The sequence below is a fragment of the Odocoileus virginianus genome, chromosome 22, assembly GCF_023699985.2.
Source record: "Odocoileus virginianus isolate 20LAN1187 ecotype Illinois chromosome 22, Ovbor_1.2, whole genome shotgun sequence".
Classification (NCBI taxonomy): Eukaryota; Metazoa; Chordata; class Mammalia; order Artiodactyla; family Cervidae; genus Odocoileus; species Odocoileus virginianus.
The window spans coordinates 9,358,990-9,372,992 of NC_069695.1; the positions used below are offsets into that span (position 1 = coordinate 9,358,990).

General features: G+C 44.5%; 1 pseudogene; it reads left to right on the forward strand.

The window, feature by feature from the left end:
* The window catches only part of LOC110149309 (AP-3 complex subunit sigma-1 pseudogene), an 87,809-nt pseudogene extending 78,989 nt beyond the window's left edge, over positions 1-8,820 (forward strand).
* Positions 8,821-14,003: the final 5,183 nt, after the last annotated feature.

Here is a 14,003-nt window from a genome sequence, read left to right on the forward strand (position 1 = left end):
CCCTTAAGTGGTCCAAGGAGGCCCAGTTGAGTGGAGAGGCAGACTACCTTCCAAGAGGAAGTTGAATTCCTTATGGTGGAGACCCTGGCTCCATCAAATCTGAATTGCTAGGTTAAAAGATCAGGTTTAAGTGGACACTTTGGGGACTCCTGAGGGAATCAACCTGAAAACTTTTAACTGCTTTGTTCAGGAATAACCAGTGTGCACATACTTGGCAGAGAGTTGGAAACTAGATTATCAGCCCCGCTTTTCCTTTAACTGGCTGCAGCTCCTGAAGTCACTCCCCACTCCCACCCCCAGCCTCAGTTTCCTCTTCTCTAAAATGGGATCACCAGACTAAAGGCACTTTGCACCCTTCCCTCCTCCAACAATCCAAGAATGGCTCTATGTATGGATGTTTATTTAGGCAAATGCGGTCCGCATGCCTCACAAGCAAGGAAGCAGGGTGATGGGGACTGTATCACTCCCCCGGCTGTCACCAGCTGAGTGGTGCTGCAGTTTTTCTCCCAAACATCTGCTCCGTCATTAGTAATGTCTATCCTTCAACCACAATGGGGTTTATTATCATTAATGATAATTATTGTTGTTGAAGAGCCAGAGAACTTTCATCTCATCCCAATATTTTGTTTCTGCCTCACATCAACTCTTTTCTTCCTAACACATTTCTATTTTCTTTTTTTTTAGAAAGTAGAAGAAAGGGCATGATTGCTGGTAGGGATATTTGGATAGTTAGTTCAATTCCGCGTGACATTAGGTAAGTCCCTTCCCCCCCAGCTTCAGAGTGAGTAGAATAGATCTAATGATGTCTGTGGTTTTTAACCATGAGTGAACCTCAAAATGATTATGAGACTTTTTCAAAAGGCAGATCCACGAACCCCAGTCCAGAACTGGAGGATTTATATGTCCAGGGGTGGATCTAGAAATGTATATTTTGAAAACTCCACCCAGGAATTCTGATGGGCTCTCTAAATTATCTTTATCGATTTGGTTAATGGATACTTATTTACAGCCTACCAAATAAATAGTAGGACTGTTTATTATTAAATTAGGGCTAATGCTGAAATGTCTAAAGTATACAGAGAGAGAAGATTTTATTTCTGTCTTTAAGGAGTTCAAAAAATGGTGAGGAAAGACGAACATGAAAACAGACACAGACTAAATAGAATCAGACTTCAAAGACGGAGCACTGATGTTATTGAAGCAAACGTGAGGGACCCCAAGTCGGACTCAGGTGATAAGAAGTCTTCCCTGAGGAGGGAGCCTTGAATCAAGCTTTAAAGGACAATCAGAGGTTTGGGGAGGTGGGGACTTCCCTGGTGGTCCAGTAGTTAAAACTCCTCGCTGCCAATACAGGGGGCACGAGTTCAGGGGCATGGGCTCAATCCCTGGTCAGGGAGCTGAGGTCCCACACGCCGCACAGTGTGGCCAAAAGAAATTTTTTTAAAAAAAGAGGTTTCAGGTAGGTGGGGTGAGCAATGCTATAGGAAAGATCCAGAGTTCAGATTAGTAGTTCTTACAAATGAGGTACAGAGACTGAGTGGGAGGCCAATGAGGGAACAAAAGCTACAGAAACGCCCCACCTCTAACACTTCCAGCATCCGTATGCAGACACCTGCACCCCCATCTCCTCTTGACCGGCAATGTCAGCCCGGGGGAATCACCAGCCAGACTGGCTGCAGGGCTGGGGTGAGAATCTGGGGAAGGAGAAGAAGTTACTAAGGGAAGAATCGGAAGAATGCGGATAGGATGATACTGCGAGCTCTGGCTGAAAATATATGAAATCCCCCTAGAGAATCAGTAACTCCAAGGGAAAGAGGACTGGGCTTCGCAGCCAGATCTGGTATCTTCCCCACCAGCCTCCTGACTCACCCCTCAGGCTGCACTTGACCTTGGCTTGAAGTCTCCTCCCCTTCTCCCTCAAGGCTGACCTCAGATCTCTTGACAGGCACACTGGGTGCAGGGCTGGGGGCCAGTCCCGCAGTTTACCTGCACCCCATGAGAGTGATGTTTCCTGGAACCCCTTGGAAGTTGGATCTGATTCCCCCTCCACCCCCGCCCCCCCGAGGAGCAAACTGATTTCCTCCTGGTTCGTAGGTCTGCCCTCTGTAGTGACCTAGGTCTATGGGTTGGTTACATTGGCTTCCATTGTTGAACACAGCTTCAAAATCCTGCGGCTCTGTGGCTAATGCTCTGTCCGACCAGCCCCACTGAGCACTCAGACCCCTCAAAGTGAAGCTCTCCTATCTATCACAGGCAGCCTAGAGCAACGATTAGAAGTTTTGGAGTGTCAACTAAGATAGGATTCTTGGAGTCAGTTTACAGCCTCCTTGTAAAAAAAGAATTTAGAGGAAACATATCTCCTGTGGGCCAACATTCATCTCCTCCAGAGCTTCAAACACTCATTAGACACCACTGTTTGCCAGATAGCCAGTGTATAGATGCTTAAGATCAGAGCAAATACAGAGAAATGGAAATAAACCCACTGCAACTAAACCTGTTGTGATCAGTGTCCACAGCCCTCAGGTTACAGCCTACAGAGGGAGGCAGCAGTACCCTTTGTGGTCTTCACTCTGGCTCTCTTGGAAGAAAGACTTCATTCCAGGAAGAAAATCTATACCAGTTGCATAGGGTGAAAGTGTTAGCCTCTCAGTCGTGTCTGACTCTTTTTGCAATCCCACGGACTATAGCCCGCCAGGCCCCTCTGTCCATGGAATTTTCCAGGAGAGAATACTGGAGTGGATTGCCATTCCCTCCTCCAGGGGTTCTTCCCAACTCAGAGATTGAACCTGAGTCTGCAATGGCAGGCAGATTCTTTACCGCCTGAGCCAACCAGGGAAGCCTTGCATAAGGTAGACCAGCCGTTCTTAACTGGAAGGGCTCTTGCCCCACCCCTCGGGATATCTGGCGATGCCTGAAAATACTTTTGGTTGTCACAGCTAGAGAGGGGATTCTACTGGTATGGGTCGGGGGTGCTGTTAAACATTCTACAGTACATAGGAACCACTACCCCCCACAACACTGGTTCAAAATGTCAGGGCCAAGACTGAGAGCCTGGGGTAGACTGTGGAAAGGATGTGTTCTCTTCCCTCTGTGGCTGGAAGTTGGTGCCCCTGCTAACCTGCTTTCGTGAAGGCTGAAAATTGTGCCCGTCTCCTCACAAGTCCAGAGACCAGCTAGTCCAGTCCCATCATTTACAGATGATGAGAAAACACGAGGCTCTGAGAGTAAAGTGATTTCCCTGAAGGACACAAGTTAGCAGAGTGGAACCTGGCTATCGAGCCCCCAAAGTTATTGCCCCCACATTGTGTCCATCCACTAGACCCCATTTCTGCACAGAACCTCATTTCCAGCCAGACTGTTAGTGCCACAAATTACAAAATAAAGCTTCTATTGGAAAGGACTTTTTTGTCTCCAAAAATCTTGGATCTTTCAAGAGAGTGTGTGTGTGTGTGTGTGTGTGTGTGTCTGAGAAGGGAACTGGGAAGGAAGGGTTTGAATCCAGCTTTTTGGAATGAGACAGTGAAGTAGCAGCTGCCCAAGGCAGTGGCTCTGAGACCAGATGGACAATTGGGAGACTGTGTCAGATGGACCTAGAGGTTACCATACAAAGCCAACCAAGTCCGGCAGAGAAAGACCGACATATGGTATCACTTACATGAGAAATCTGAAAAAATAATACAAATCAACTTATTTACAGGACAAAAACAGACTCACAGACATAGAAAACAAACTTATGGTCACCAAAGGGAAAAGGCAAGAAGGAGGGATAAACTAGGATTATGGGATTAATAGGAACACACTGCTGCTGCTGCTGCTGCTAAGTTGCTTCAGTCGTGTCCGACTGTATGTGACCCCACAGACGGCAGCCCACCAGGCTCCTCCGTCCCTGGGATTCTCCAGGCAAGAACACTGGAGTGGGTTGCCATTTCCTTCTCCAATGCATGAAAGTGAAAAGTGTAAGTGAAGTCGCTCAGTCGTGTCCGACTCTTCGCGATCCCATGGACTGCAGCCCACCAGGCTCCTCCGTCCACGGGATTTTCCAGGCAAGAGTACTGGAGTGGGGTGCCATTGCCTTCTTCAGGAACGCACTACTATATATAAAATAGATAAACAACAAGGACCTGCCATATAGCAGAAGCAACTACATTCAATATCTTGTAATAACCTACAATGGAAAAGAATCTGAAGTTGTACATCTGAAACCACCACAATGTTATAACTCAACAATAGTTAAATAAAAATAAAATGAAATGGAAAAAAAATAAAGGAAACAGTGGTACTAAGAGACCAAAGACAGAAATACAAGCAAAAGTTAATTCAACTTTAAGAGACTGTTTGGTCCATTGTGCAGGCAAAACCATAGAACAGGGCTTAGAGGAAGGGGCAGTATGTTAAGGGAGGGTCTGATGGAACCATGGTTAAGGCCCAGGCGTATCTGTATGTGTAGCTGGCCTTGCGGAATGTTCAGCACAGAGTGAGTCTCTTGTGCACTGCAAGGTTCAGAGACCTTAAGTAATGATCTAGGGGCAGCCCCTGACTTGATAGAACCACGGTGAGGAGGCCTTTGGGACCACATGGTAGAAGGGACCTACCTATGCATGGATCTGATGCCCTGGGTTGCCCGACAGACAACAGATTGATTGCAAGGAGAACAAAGGGGCTCCTGAGAGAATAATCCCAGGTGAGGGAGGGAGGCATCTGGGAAGGAGGGGCCCGCCAGCCCAGGCAGGAGAGGGAGTGAGTGCAGAATGGAGTGATGGGTTCTCTACCATGCGACACCCTTCCCCATCCTTCTCCACTTCCTCCTCAACCTTTGACCCAGCGCATAGGTGCCTTAGGAAGAGGAAGTCTGAAGGGTAAACCTCAAGACCTCAGTCATTCTGGGCTACAGCCTCTGTGCTAGGGGCCCGTGCAGTGGTTTCTCCCCTCCCACTCATCTCCCTGAAAATAGATCTGGCCAGTTTGCAGAGGAAGACATTTTTAAATAGACAGAGAGAGAAAGGTGTCCATGAACTGGAGAGACATGGTGGCAAGCCCCAGAAAGCAGCCAAGAGCAAACCCTGGAAGTCAAGATCTGGTTAGCACCGCCACTGGGGCGATGGACAGCATGCACTTTAGAAAGAAGGAGAGACAGAGTTCTCACTCCTCCAATGCCTTCCTCCATCTTCCTCCATCTCCACCTCTTGCCCTTGAGGAGTTTACGTACCTTCTCTGAGCTTCAGTTTCCTCCTCCTTAAACTAAAGTGCTTGTAAAGACTTAAAGGGGGCTTCCCTGGTAGCTCAGGGGATACAGAATCCACTTGTAATGCAGGAAATGTGGGTTCGATGCCTGGGTCAGGAAGATCCTCTGGAGAAGGGAATGGCAAACTCATTCCAGTATTCTTGCCTGGAGAATTTCATGGACAGAGGAGCCTAGAGTGCTACAGTCCTTGGGTCGCAAAGAGTCAGATAGGACTGAGTCACACACACACACACTTAAAGAGAGAATTCCTGCAAATCACTTAACATACAGCACAATTGCTGTGGACTAAATATGTGTGTCCACCCCCACCCTGTCTACCGCCAAAATTCATATGTTGAAACTTAATCTCCAATGAGCTGGTATTAGGAGGTGGAGCCTTTGGAGGAAAACAGGTAATAAGGATGGAGCCCTCACAATTGGGATTAGTGCTTTCATAAGGGGCACTGGTGGCTCAGGCAGTAAGAATCTGCCTGCAATGCAGGAGACCAGGGTTTGATCCCTGTGTTGAGAGGATCCCCTGGAGAAGGGAACGGCAACCCACTCCAGTATTCTTGCCTGCAGAATCCCATGGACAGAGGAGCCTGGCGGACTATAGTTCATGGGCTCGAAAAGAGACTTCAGAGAGCTCCTTTACCCTTTCTGCCATGTGAGGACTCAGGAGAAAGACAACCATCTCTGAACCAGGAAATGGGCCCTTGGCAGACCCCAAATCAGTCAGTGCCTGATCTTGGATTTTTCCAGCTTCTAGAATTGTGGGAAATAAACTTTGGTCATTTATAAGCTACCTGGTCTATGGTATTTTGTTATAGCAGCAACTGACCAAGACAACAGTGCTGGGTAGATATAGCACATTCCCAAAGAAGGGATAGAGGTCATCACTACGGGGAGCTATTCCGAGCATCGGCTGCATTGAGGGTAGGTGACCAGAGTCAGGCTAGGAAAGCATGGACCCCAGATGGGCCTGGATGACAACAGGCAGCCTAGAAAGTCAGAGGTAAAGGTTGGGTCAGTGCAGCAGAACCCAGGCCTGGGCTGCGACTGTGGTGTCCACAGATCGGCCGTCTGAGGCAGGTGATGCTAGTGAGTGAGAAGGGACTGCATCAGCAGAGGATGGCAGAAAGGCCAGGGGAGGCCAAGATACCCTCTGTGCAGGGGGAGCTCCTTCAGAGCCACAAGGAGAGGGAACGTGTGGCCCGTCGGTTCAGTAAACATCATCAAGAGGAAGGAAAGCTGGGGTCCAGCCCAATGAGAGGATTCTACTGACTCAGCTGACTTATGGACAAGCTGAACCTTGCCAAGGATTCACAAGACTGGGGAGCATTAAGAATGTGAATATTTTTACAAAATTTTTTTTAATTAATTTATTTATTTGGCTGCACCAGGCCTTAGTTGTGGCAAGCAGGATCTTTGTTGTGGCATGCAGGATTTTTAGTTGTGGCATGCGAACTCTTTGTTGTGGCCTGTGGGAACTTGTGTCCCCCACCAGGAATCAAACCTGAGCCCCCTGCATTGGGAACTCGGAGTCTTAGCCACTGAACCACCAGGGAAATCCAAGAATGCTAATTTTTAAAATGTCTCTTGAACATATGAAAAGATGTTTGGTCACGTTGTACAAAGAAAAGTAAAAAGAAGCTATGATTTCTCTATCAGAAGGACAAAAAAAATAAGTTTAAACATGAGCACAACCCTGTACATTGTGGGAGGTTAATCTGAGTATATCTCTATGGGAGGTTGTTTCACTATCAAAACTACAAACGTACACGCCCTTGGTCCCAGCAATTCTGTTTTTAGGAATGTATTCTCTAGTGGTACTTGTTACCTATGTGCAAAATGATCTACACAGAAAGTTGTTCACTGCTGCCTGGTTTCTCACAGAGAAAGAATTTTTTTAAAAAAGAAAACTAAATTTTGAGTAAATAAGTAACAGCCATTAAATAGTGACACATTGTACCCTTTGACCATCACCTCCCTGTTCCCCCCTGCACCTAGCCTCTGCTGGTTACCGCTCTGCTCTCTGCCTCTGTGAGTTTAACTACTTCATGTCCCACCTATAAGTGAGATCATACATATTTGTCTTTCTGTGTTGGCTTATTTCACTTAGCGTAACATCCTCCAGGGCCATCCATGCTATCACAAATGGTGGGATTTCCTTCCTTCTTAAGGTTCTGTGTAATTCTTGACTAAAAGGTCATTTTAATGGCTTTGCTCTTTTTTTTTTTCCTATCGTTTTACTTTTTTTTTTTTAATTTTTTTTTTCTCCATTTATTTGTATTAGTTGGAGGCTAATTACTTTACATCATTGCAGTGGTTTTTGTCATACATTGAAATGAATTAGCAATGGATTTACATGTATTCCCCATCCCGGTCCCCCCTCCCAACTCCCTCTCCACCCGATCCCTCTGGGTCTTCCCAGTGCACCAGGCCTGAGCACTTGTCTCTTTTTTTATGAAGAAGGAAATGGCAACCCACTCCTGTATTCTTGCCTGGAGAAGTCCATGGATAGAAGAGCCTGGAAGGCTACAGTCCGTGGTATTACATAGAGTCAGACACGACTGAGAGACTAGCATTCACTCACTCACTCTTCTTCTAACCAAATACATTTGTCTTTTTATTTTCCTTAATACCCTTTCCTTCTTCCTTGCATTGCTCTCCACCCAGATCAAGTTGTCAATTTGCAGAGACTGTAGAATTCTGTGGTTAACATGCTCTGTGGGAGAGAAATATACTGGTGAGACACAGGAGATTCAACAGGGAAGCAGTAACCAAGATTCAAAAGAATTCCCTGGTGGTCCAGTGGTTAAGACTCCATGCTTTCACTGTCTAAGAGGAGGGTTCAATCCCTGGTCAGGGAACTAAGGTCCTCCAAGCCATGGGACATGGCCAAATAAGATTTTTAAAAATACAATCTACAGAGCATCTCTAGAGAGGCGCTGGAGTAGGGGTGGGGGAGAACCCAGCCCAACCCTGACTCAGAATCACAGAGTGAAGATACACAACAGCAAATCATCAGGGAGACATTCCATTTGGTATCTAAGAGAGATGAAAATGTTTGTAATTTCCTAGAAGGAGGATTATTAATTGGAGGATCTGACAACAAATCTGTCTGATTTATAGACATTATGCAACATTATATTTTGTCTTCTGTGTGGATTCTTCAGAAAGTGAACTTGGTATTTTAGATGTAACTCAAGTGTTTGTGGAAACATTAGACAAGTGTTTTGAAAACGTCTGTGAACTGGATTTAATTTTCCATGTAGACAAGGTTCACAATATTCTTGCAGAAATGGTGATGGGGGAATGGCATTGGAGACCAACATGAATGATATTGTTACACAAATTGATGCACAAAATAAGCTAGAGAAATCTGAGGCTGACTTAGCAGGAGCTCCAGTCTGTGATATATCAGCTGTAAAGAATATGAATCTTCCTGAGATCCCAAGAAATATTGACATTGATGACATCAGTATAAAAGTGTCAAACCTGCTCTCTTTTAAAGAAAAAATTAAAAAGGCCACTCCCAGGTAAAATCCAGGGGAAAAAATCATCTAAGTTTACCATGCAGTTGTTTACCAAAAATAGAGGAGAGTCTACTTTTACTCTTGGATTTAAGTCAAGGCACTGTATAGACATAATGTAAAATCAGTATTGGAAGTTCAATGTTACTTTTCTCGCTCAGTGGTTTTGAAGAAATGAAGCAGTTCCAAGTGTGATTTTTTTTTCTTTATTTTCTAAACTGCATTCCTGTGGCCACCTAAAGCATGCCTCTATGTATTGGCTATTACAGTATTTCCAAAAGTGTTCAGGACATTTCTTTAAATTGTGTGCAACCCAAAATGTTGATGTTTTGTATGAATCACAAGTGCAGCATTCCTTAATGATGTCTGTTATTTGTCACAATAATTGTTATCTAAAGAATGAAGTATGTATTGCATGAAAACATTATGACCTTTTTCTCTTAGTGTAAATAAACTACAATGTAACCGGACTTATAAAGCAAAAAATATACATATAATCTACAGAATGCCAACACCTCAGGCATGTAGGCACACACAATGGGAAAGGAAAGGATCCAGGCCATGCTCCTTTTGTGATTACAAATCTACCATCTAGCCTGGAGGAGGACCAAAGTAACTAGAAGCATCGATGAGCAGGCTAATTTTCAGTGATAAATCCTCAGATGGGAGTCAACCTGCCAGGAAACACCTGGCTAATCAATGTAATGAACAGTCACTTAAGGAATCTTGAATACCAACGGAGTCAGGCTAGCTGGAAATGGCACCTGTCTCCATTCTTCCTATTTACAGCACTGGTGAGAAACGGGGGCTTTAAGGAAACAATAAAACAGAGTAAGAGAAGAGGTATCATGACATGAATTGCCTTCAGTTCTTAGTCTACTGTTTTTCTCTTGCCACCCCTTTCTGCCCAAAGAGTTAGCCTGCTGCTATTTTGCTGGTCACTTCTAGCCTGATGACTCCTATAACCTTCTTTCCTAAGCACATATCTGAAGATGAAAATGTCACCTGCCATATCTAGAAACAGGCTGCTGACATCAAACCCTCAGCCACTGTAGCCTCAGCCCTCCCCCACCACCGTGAATCCCCCAGGAGATTCAGGACAGACAAAACAGAATACTGGCCCAGATAGTTCAGAAGCCTATCAGAGGAATAATCTCAGTGAACCCAGACGCTTGCATCTTCACATACATAAGAAAGTGCTAAAGTCATTGACTTGAAATGTCTGGCTTTTTCTTTCATTAATAGTAATCTTTCAATGTTCCAACTACCTGGTTTTGATTGCAAAAATTCCCATATATCCTGATTTCTCCCTTACTGTTTGGAGCAGTCCCTCAGAGCTACAGGAGAGATGGCCACCTGGGCTTAAGTCTTCAGAAAGTCTCCCAAATAAAACACAATTCCCGGACTACCCTGGTCATCCAGTGGTTGAGAATCATCTGCCTGCCAAAGCAAGGGGCATGAGTTCGATCCTCGGTCCAGCAAGATCCCATATTCTGCGGGGCAACTAAGCACATATACCCCAACTACTAGCCCAGAGCCTGTACCCTGCAACAAGAGAAGCCACAGCAGTGAGAAGCCCAGGCGCGCCAACTGGAGACTATCTCTGCTCGCTACAACTAGAGAAAGCCCGAGCACAGCAATGAAGACCCAGCGCAGCCAAAAATAAGTAAATAAATTTTGTTTTTAAAGCCTAATTCTTAGGTTTAGGGTGTGGAGTTTTGTTTTGTTTCAGTTGACACAACTGTCTGCATAGGAGATATTTCTGCATGAATTGCACTGTTAACCTAAAATGAATGTTTTCTTTAAAAAAAAGCACATTCTCTTCTCCCACAGTATCTTCCTCTCCAAGTTTTTTTAATGTCCATCAATTTTCATTATTTTCCTCTCCATTTTCTCCCAAGTACTTGGGTTTACCATTAGAGTCTTAACCATCACAATAACCTCCTACACAATTCTCTGCCTCCGATCCCTCCTACGCTCTGGTGTCCTTCCTGTATGGGAGGAAAGACTTTCCCTCGATCCTGCTAGTTTCATTAGGGGAATCTACTAAACAAACTGACAACAGGCAGACTAACAGGAGAAAAAGATACAAATATATTAATTCTTAATATTATGTGCATGAGGACATCATGGGGAGGGGGAGAGTGAATATTTAAAGAATCAGTGAGATTCAAGAGCTTTATATCATCTTAAGAGCAAAAGGGGAGGGAGAATGCAGGCAATTTAAAGGAGAGTAAATGATGTTTAAGGAAGATAAATGGGCCTTTCAAAGAACAGATGAGAGGTATAATCATTGTCTTTGTTCAGTTGCTAAGCCATGTCCAATTCTTTGTGACCCCATGGACTGCAGCACACCAGGCTTCTCTATCCTTTACTATCTCCCAGAGTTGGCTCAAACTCATGTCCTTTGAGTCAATGATGCCATCCAACCATCTCATCCTCTGCCACCCCCTTCTCCTCCTGCCCTCCATCCTTCCCAGCATCAGGGTCTTTTCCAATGAGTTGGCTCTTCACATCAAATGGTCAAAGTAATGGAGCTTCAGCTTCAGCATCAGTCCTTCCAATGAATATTCAAGGTTAATTTCCTTTAGGATTGACTGGTCTGCTCTCCTTGCAGTCCAAGGGGCTCTCAATAGTCTCCACCAGCACTGCAACTCAAAAGCATCAATTCTTCGGTGCTCAGCCTTCTTTATGGTCCAGTGCTCATATCTGTACAAGACTACTGGAAAGACCATAGCTTTGACTAGACAGACCTTTGTTGGCAAATAATGTCTCTGCTTTTTAGTATGCTGTCTAAGTTTGTCATAGCTGTTCTTCCAAGGAGCAGGTGTCTTTTAATTTCACGGCTGCAGTCACTGTCCACAGTGATTTTAGAGCCAAAGAAAAGGAAATCTCTCACTGTTTCTACTTCTTCCCCTTCTATTTGCTATTAAGTTTGATGGGAAGTATGCTAGTTTGTGATAAAGTTTGTCTAGATGTGGTGTCAACTTCTAATTTCCTCTCTTGCAACGACTCAGTCCTCCCTGGAGGACAAAACTCCCCACAGGGGATCTATCACTATTGAGTTCCTCTTGGAAGATCTGTCTTGAGGTAGATAAGAGGAGTTCAGAGCAAACGTCTCCCTTCATTTGACGTTTTTCAAGTACCTTTAGCTCAAAATAATCAATACACCAAAGTGGCCTATTTGGCTGTGCCATGTCCTGAAATTCTTCAGTTCCCTCCACACAGACATTAATCCTCCAGAACACAACCTTCACCATAGCTCTCTACTAAAAAACCTTCATTAGCTTCCTAATGGCCTGTGCAATGAGTTCCAAAATACTTGTCATGTTATTAAAGATATGCATGAAGGTGCTCAGAACCTCCTTCTCCTCTAGCCTTATTTCTCAGGTTTTAAGCAAGGTTTCTCAGTTTCAGCATTATTGACACTTTGGACCTGATGGTTTTGTATCATTGGGGACTGTCCTGTGTATGTCCTTGAACTTTTAGCAATATCCCTGGCTTCCACTCGCAATGTGCCAGTAGCACTTCCCACCCTGATTGCAACAACCAAGCATGTCTCCTGACACTGAGAAATGTCCCCAGGAAGGGCAGAATCATCCAGCTGAGAGCCACCACTCTACAGGAAATTCAGGTCAATTCATCATTCTCCCATTAAAGTAAGATTCTTAAGGCATTTGTTTACTCACTCATTCATGCATGTATGTGTTGGTTTTGCTATGTGGCTTCCCCTTCTAGAATACCTCAAAAAGCTTTAAATCTTGGGGAAATGGGGTTCTTAACTTTAAGAAAGTACAGATCAGATCAACTCTTTTTTTTTTTTTTTTCAGATCAACTCTTATTCTGGCCAACAAAGGCCTCCAACATCCAGACCCAGCCTTATCTCCCTCATCTCACATCAGCTCATCCTCACATCCTTCACTTCGGGCAAACAGTTCTCGAATACACAGTGTCTCAGCTTCCCGCCTCCCCAAGAGTCATTCCCTCTGCCTTCATGGGGGATCCATGGATTTTCCTGGTCCCGATCACTCAGGCTTCTCAGAACCAACACTGTGCTCCCCTGAACTGCCTGTGGCCCCATGCACACCTCCATCCACATTCCTAGCACACAGATAGAACTGTATATTTGTTTCTCTGATGCTCCAAATAGACCATCAATAACTTAAGGAATAATACTTATCATTGGTGTGATACTTATCATTGTTTCTACAAAGCCAGGCACAGAATATGTGGTATAAAGTCATAGTAAAGATAGTGACATGTTGCTGCTGTTGCTGCTGTTTAGTTACTCAGACGTGTCCGATTCTTTGCACGGACAGCAGCACACCAGGCTTACCTGTCCTTCACCATCACCCAGAGCTTGCTCAAACTCAAGTCCATTGAGTCAGTGATGCCATCCAACCATCTCATCCTCTGTCATCCCCTTTACCTCCTGCCTTCAATCTTTCCCAGCATCAGGGTTTTTTCCGAGTCATTTCTTCGCATCAGGTGGTCAAAGTATTGGAGCTTCAGTTTCAGCGTTAGTCTTTCCAATGAATATTCAAGACTGATTTCCTTTAGGATTGACCGGTTGGATCTCCTTGCAGTCCAAGGGACTCTCAAGAGTCTTCTCCAACACTGCAATTCAAAAGCATCAATTCTTTGGCGCTCAGCTTTCTTTATAGTCCAACTCTCACATCCACACATGACTACTGCAAAAACCATAACTTTGACTAGACAGATCTTTGTTAGCAAAGTAATGTCTCTGTTTTTTAATATGCTATCTAGGTTTGTCATAGCTTTTCTTCCAAAGAGCAAGCACCTTTTAATTTCATGGCTGCAGTCACCATCTGCAGTGATTTTGGAGCCCAAGAAAATAAAGTCTGACACTGTTTCCGCTGTTTCTCCATCTATGTGCCATGAAGTGATGGGAACAGAAGCCATGATCTTAGTTTTCTCAATGTTGAGCTTTAAGCCAAATTTTTCACTCTCCTCTTTCACTTTCATCAAGAGGTTCTTTAGTTCTTCGCTTTCTGCCATAAAGATGGTGTCATCTGCATATCTGAGGTTATTGATATTTCTCCCAGCAATCTTGATTCCAGCTTGTGATTCATCTAGCCTGGCATTTCGCATGATGTACTCTGCATTTAAGTTAAATAAGCAGGGTGACAATATACAGCCTTGATGTACTCCTTTCCCGATTTGGAACCAGTCTGTTGTTCCATGTCCAGTTCTGTTTCTTTTTGACCTGCAAACAGATTTCTCTG